Source organism: Aegilops tauschii, chromosome 4 (genome assembly GCF_002575655.3).
Source record: "Aegilops tauschii subsp. strangulata cultivar AL8/78 chromosome 4, Aet v6.0, whole genome shotgun sequence".
NCBI classification, from domain to species: domain Eukaryota; kingdom Viridiplantae; phylum Streptophyta; class Magnoliopsida; order Poales; family Poaceae; genus Aegilops; species Aegilops tauschii.
The window spans coordinates 198,473,763-198,481,051 of NC_053038.3; positions in this window are offsets into that span (position 1 = coordinate 198,473,763).

The window sequence follows — 7,289 nt, forward strand, 5'->3', positions numbered from 1 at the left end:
TTCAGATAGGCAAAACTATGTCTACATCCTGGCATGCCACTTCAAATCAAAATTAATCTAATACAGAAAGCAACATGTAAACATGATATGAACGAAAACACATAACTTCAATGGTTACATCCAAAATTTGAAGAGCTAGTCTGTCAGGCCCTACACCAACGACACTGAAGAAATGAACACCTATCCTGTAGCTCATCTATTGTCATTTTTTTTTAGAGTACGCAATCGCGTACCTTAACTTAAGGCAGAAATATGTAGAAGAAGTTATTACAAGTGGGAGGTATGATCTAGCACACGACAAAACCGATGTTGCCAGAGACCCCAGCTCCACTCCTACACTAAACACTGCTACTCACAAAATATGCTAACTCCACGGCCTCCTGCCAACGCCCAAGTGCGTAGAATCTCGAAGTCTGCAGGGTAAAATGCCGTACCGTGTCAATCGAAGTTCTCGGACCAAAGACAATTCCATTTCTATGCTTCCAAAGCTGCCAAGAGAACAACATGACCAGCGAGTCAAAACCCTTTCTATGATCAGTTGGTATTTGTGCGCGGCTAGCCATCCACCAGGCTTCCAAGGAGTAGTTCATGGTCGGGACCAGTGAGATATCCAGCCGGGCTTGTTGGAAGCACTTATGCCAAACTTGACGAGCGAATACACATTGGACCAGGATATGATCCACCGTATCTTCTTCCTGGGCGCATATGTAGCATGGTGATCGATGATCCTGAAGCCCATGTCTAAATCCACGATCGGCCGTCCAGAGACGATATTGCGTGGCTAGCCACATGAACAGTTTGCAAGAGAGAGGAGCCCAGCACTTCCAGATTGCCCTTGCCGGGGCGAAGCCAACACTCCCTTTCCAAAGCACCGTGTAAGTAGATGCCGAGGAGTACACTCCTAGGTTGTTCCATTTCCAAATTGGGGATCTGCCTGTGCTGGATCAAGTTGAATGGTAATCATGATCTCCCAAAGTCGAACGAGTTGCACCAAAACCTCAGCCGACAAATCCCCAATCACATCATTGGCCCAGTGATGTAAGTGTAGAGCATCCGAGACCGTCCTCCTGTTAGCCACTTGCGTGCGCACACGTGCACGAACCAGCGACGCGATCTCGGCAGTGGTGGAGCCATTGAGCCATCTGTCCTTCCAGAAAAAGATACGCTGCCCACCTCCCACATTCCATTGCACAAGGCTTGTGAAAGTTGCCTGTGTCTGCTTGTCCATCGCGAGCGAGAGGCCCTGCCATGGCCTTCCCTGGTTAGTGCGCTTTAGCCATTCCCAGCGCAGTCTAAGGGCGAGCCCCTGCCTATTGAGGTCAAGTATTTCGAGCCCTCCGAGATGTTTGGGACGGCAAACTCTCTGCCAGGCCACCAAGCATTTACCTCCATGAATTTGCTCCGATCCCGCCCAGAAGAAAGCACGGCAGGCTTTATCCACTTGATTCAGAGCCCACTTGGGAGCCTCTGCGATCAGTAAGTGATGCATAGGCCTGGCACGAACCACATTATTCACCAGGATGAGTCTGCCTGGCCTCGTCACCATCCCCCTTTGCCAGCCCGGTAGGAAGTTGAGCACTTGATCCACAACTGGCTGCCATTCCGCTCTCGTAAGTTGTTTGATCGAAAGCTGCAGTCCAAGATATCTACGCTCATCTATTGTCACTGCCGGATGCAACCGTGGACGTCCGATCTGCATCAAGTGGCTGTCCTAGCTTTGTATCGATTTGCAACGGGTAGCTCCCCAGGGCCGCGGATCTTCCATCCAACAGTCATCGTGAGCTCCGCTGTGGTTGTTGCCTTTCCGACAAAGAAATACTTTACTTTATTTCACTTTACTTGCTTTAGCTACTTTATTTGTCTATTAAAGCCCCATTTTGGGATCGGTGGATCCATCTCTTGTGTAAGGGGTTGTCCCCAAGGCCGCCGTGTTCCGGCTGGCGAAAAACCTTAGCTTTTGTAATCCCAGATCCAGAAATCCTTCCTCTGGAAGTGAGCTAATCAATGTGAAATTGAGTCCCAACTCTGAATATTTCTTAGATCATAGCTTGGAGCCTGTCAATTGGTATCAGTAGCTAGTGCTCCTCGGCGGTGTTTGAGCTTGTGCTCGGCGAAGTTGGTGTGCCGTAAAATCCTTCTTGGAGCACGGGTTCCGGCGGCGGTGTGGTGACCGAAGGCGAATTGGAGGCGTTAGACTGCTCGGGTGCAGAAGAGGTCTGGGTGTGGTTTCTGAAGAACTTCCCCTTCAGTGTCAAATCGCACCCACCCAACCACTTCGGCGCATCTCTCGTCGGCGGTGCTGGCGGCAGTAGAGCCTGAAGCAGATCGACTGGTTGCCATTCATGATGGTAATCCCTCCCTTCTCCCTCCCGGCTAGCTCGTAGTGGTAAGGTGAACTACTTGTTGTAGTTCGCCAGTCTTATATTGCCTCGATGACAAAGCCCATGAATTTAGAAGACACTGCAGATCTTGATCTGGAGACATCAAAACATTGTAGCAAAATCGTGAGGAAGGTCGCAAAGAATTCCAAGACTTCACAGCCACGTGCAACAAAAACTTTACTTGCATTCAGTCAAACTTCAACAAGATCCAAGACAACTTCAGAAAACTACTTGCCATTTCGCATCCCTGACACCGACGCTGATCAGGCTGAAGCTTCAGCTCAAACTAGTGGTGGTCATCGTGTTCAGCTCACTGAAACCCCACCTGGTCGCTCCAAACAATTGCAAACTCCTAGCACAGTTGATAGACCAAGTAGTGTTACAGGGTGCTCTGGTGTGCTGCATGACAGCAATGGAAAAGAGAAGAACTTGGACAGCTCAACTAAAATGCCCTACAGACACCCCAACCATGCAGCCAACAAGCAAGACCAGATCCAAATCCTACAAATTCAGGACCCGCAGGATGATGAAAATGATGATGTTCATCCAAGAGGAACATCCAAAGGAAGAGAAGGCAGGCCCAACACCCCTGAATTCAGAAAGAACTCCTTAACTGTCAAGCCAGCAAAGCTGAATATAGCAGAGTTTGAAGGGGTTGATGCTGACTCCTGGATACAAAATATTGAGCAATATTTTGATTCTGCCAGGACTCCCCTGGATCAAAGAACGGAAATTGATGTCTCTTACTTGAAAGGGCCTGTAGTGCAATGGTGGAGAGGATCTGGGTTTCATACCTCCACATTCCTTGAGACAGACTTCCACTGTCAATGCCTACATCACCCAGTTTGAGAGCAATATGAACTTGATGAGAAGAGATGACACTACACTTCCTGATGACTATTTTGTCAGTAGCTTCATTGCCGGGCTTACCCTCTATCTGCAAAGCCATGTGGAAGTCCAAAAACCAGCCAACATGCAGCAAGCCATCTAGTATGCTAGGAGAATGGAACCTGCTTGTCGTCCTGTTCAACAACCTAAATCTTACTTTCCCCAAGCAAGAAGACAAGTGCAATTTGATTTCCCCAAACAAGTCACTGCTCCTCCAGTGTCCTCAAACAACCCAACCAACATCATACAACAAGCTAGGCTTCAAGGCATCTGCTACAAGTGTAGGGAATCATGGTTTCCAGGCCATAAACAAGTTTGCAAATTGGCAAACAAAGTGCAAATACAAGCCCTTCAAGCTCAGGCTAATGATGAGCCTGACTCATCTATATCACTTCTGACAATGAGGACCAGGTCAACCAAGAGGCAAACAATGATAGTGAACAACTCCACATAAGTTTGCATGTCTATGAAAGGGGAAAAGGAAACCAAACACAAGTACAACTTCACTATCAGCTTGTCGATCAACAATTGTATGGCAACTGCTCTTGTTGACAGTGGTAGCACCCACTTTCATTTCTGTGGAGATGGCCAAGAAAGCACAATGCAACATTTCCTCGGTTAAGAAGTTGCAAGTTAATGTTGCTAATGGAGAAAAGTTGCGTACTGAGTTCAGTTGCAACAACACCTCTTATAAAATTCAGGGAGAACAGTTCACATTTGACTCCAGAATTCTTAACCTCGGGGAATATGATGTTATTTTGGGTGCCGACTGGATGTACAGACATAGCCCTCTTACATTTGACCTACCAAAAATGCTCATGAGTGCTAAACTAGATGATGGTAGAATAGCAACTTTTTATGATAACAGCTTGCCCTCTACTCCTCCTGAACTTACAACCTCCGAGCAGTTGGAACAAATGGAAGACACAGTCTGTGGAGCACTCCTATGGGTCCAACCTATTCCCATAGAGGAAGTTTTGGCACTACAACATCCATCTAAGGTGCAACAGTTAATTGACAAGTTCCCTGATCTTTTCTCTGAACCTACAACCCTACCCCCAAAAAGAAGTTGTGATCATGCCATCCCTATGGAAAAAAGGATCTCCTATTGTGAACCAAAGGTGCTATAGAATTCCTCTTCATCAGAAAAATGCTATGGCAGAAATTGTCCAAGATATGCTACAAAAAAGTATTATAAGGAACAACTCCAGTCCTTACAGCTCCCCTGCTATCTTAGTTAAGAAAAAGGACAATACTTGGAGGTTGTGCAATGATTTCAGGAAGGTCAACTCACACACAATCAAAAACAAGTACCCCATACATGTCATAGAGGATTTACTTGATGAATTAAATGGAGCTAAAATCTTTAGCAAGATTGACCTTAAAAGTGGATATTACCAAACCAGGATGAAAGAAGAGGACATCCACAAGACTGCTTTTAGTACTCACCTGGGACACTATTAGTACTTAGTTATGGCATTTGGATTGACCAATGCACCAGCCACTTTCCAACTCTTAATGAACTCTGTTCTTCGTCCTTATTTAAGAAGATTTGTGCTAGTCTTCTTTGATGATATCCTTATTTTCAGAAAATCCTTGGCGCTTGGAACTTCTCAAACTAGTATTTGAGAAATTGAGAGAACATCAGCTTGTAACAAAGCTTAGCAAATGCACTTTTGCTTAAGAAAAGGTGGTGTCGGGGGAATTACCCGCGGTATAACCCGGCTCATGACGTTAAGTCATCTTTGGGTTTAAGTCGCCGTGACGTTAAGTCATCTCTGGGCTTAAGTCGCCCTGATGTTAAGTCATCTCTGGGCTTAAGTCACCCTAACGTTAAGTCATCTCTGGGCTTAAGTCGCCCTGCCGTTAAGTCACCTATGGGTTTAAGTAGCCCTGATGTTAAGTCATCTCTGGGCTTAAGTCGCCCTGACGTTAAGTCATCTCTGGGTTTAAGCGGACATGTTAAGTCCTCTCTGGACTTAAACATCCATCTTAACCCGCCATCTTAACTAGCCATTTTAATCCGCCATGACGAGTCCCGGAGATGAGTCTTGAAGATAAATCCTGAAGATAAGTCCTGAAGATAAGCCCTGAAGATAAGCCCTGAAGATAAGTCCTGAAGATAAGCCCTGAAGGTAAGCCGCCCGGGTGTAAGCCGCTCGGAAGATTGTAACCCGGCACACGGATTCTAACCCGGCGAGTACTTAGCCATGAAAATGAGCCGACAGGAGATTAGAAGCCCAGGTGTTAAGAAGCCCACGGTGAGAAGCCCATGATAAGAATCCCGCGATGGGAAGTCAGAATAGGTTAAGTCTTAATCCGACTTGGACTCTACACGTAAGCCACCCCTTCAACTTATATAAGGAGGGGCAGGTCACCCCAAGAAGGTCAAGTTTCTAGAGGGTCAGGTTTTCACAGGTTAAGATAGTCAGGGCCTTGACAGACAGGTCTAAGTCAAACAAGACTTAGACAAAATCAGAGTAGATGCTCTCGAGATAGAGGTAGCGAAACTCTGCTCTTGTAACCGAGATCATCGTCACCATCAATATCAATCAAGCAGGATGTAGGCTTTTACCTCCACCGTGAGGGGCCGAACCTGGGTAAAATCTCGCGTCTCTCGTCCCGCTCAGCCCCGTTCAAGCTACCACTTAAATGCATTGGCCTCACGATTAAGTCCTCACACTAGGGCATCTGCCGTGACAAAACCACGAAAGTTGGCGCCCACCGTGAGGCCAGCGCACGGTGGTGTTGATCTTGGTGATCTCTCCCAGGGGTCGAGAAGTTCACAATTTTCTGAAGGAAATAAGCCCTAGAGGCAATAATAATGTTGTTATTTTATATCATATTTCCTTATTGATGATAAAGGTTTATTATTCATGCTAGAATTGTATTGTTCAGAAACTTAAATACATGTGTGAATACATAAACAAATACCGTGTCCCTAGTAAGCCTCTACTAGACTAGTTCGTTGATCAAAGATGGTTAAGGTTTCCTAACCATAGACATGTGTTGTCATTTGATAACGGGATCACATCATTAGGAGAATGATGTGATGGACAAGACCCATCTGTTAGCTTAGCATAATGATCGTTCTGTTTATTGCTATTGCATTCTTAATGTCAAATACATATTCCTTCGACTATGAGATTATGCAACTCCCGGATACCGGAGGAATACCTTGTGTGCTATCAAACGTCACAACGTAACTGGGTGATCATAAAGATGCTTTACAGGTGTCTCCGAAGGTGTTTGTTGAGTTGGCATAGATCGAGATTAGGATTTGTCACTCTGAGTATCAGAGAGGTATCTCTAGGCCCTCTCGGTAAATACACATCATAAGCTTGCAAGCAAATGACTAAGGAGTTAGTCACAAGGTGATGTATTACGAAACGAGTAAAGAGACTTGCCGGTAATGAGATTGAACTGGGTATGAAGATAGCGACGATCGAATCTCGGGCAAGTAACATACCGATGGACAAAGGGAATTACATATATTGTCATAACGCTTCGACCGATAAAGATCTTCGTAGAATATGTAGGAGCCAATATGGGCATCCAGATTCCGCTATTGGTTATTGACCGGAGAGGTGTCTTGGTCATGTCTACATAGTTCTCGAACCCGTAGGGTCCGCACGCTTAACGTTCATTGACGATATAGTGTTATATGAGTTATATGTTTTGGTGACCGAATGTTGTTCGGAGTCCCGGGTGAAATCACGGACATGACGAGGACTCTCGAAATGGTCGAGAGGTAAAGATTGTTATATAGGACGATGATATTTGGACACCGGAAGTGTTTCGAGACGTACGAGGAAGGAATCGGGTCACTGGAAGGGGTTCCGGGCACCCCCCGACAAGATATGGGCCTTATGGGCCAAAGGAGGGGACATACCAGCCCACAAGGGGGCTGGTGCGCCCCCTCCCTTGTTTGGCCAGCCCTAGGGAAGGAAAAGGGGGAGGGCTAGCCCCTCCTGCCTTTCCCTCTCATGGGAGAAAGGAAAGGGGGGGGCACCCTCTCCT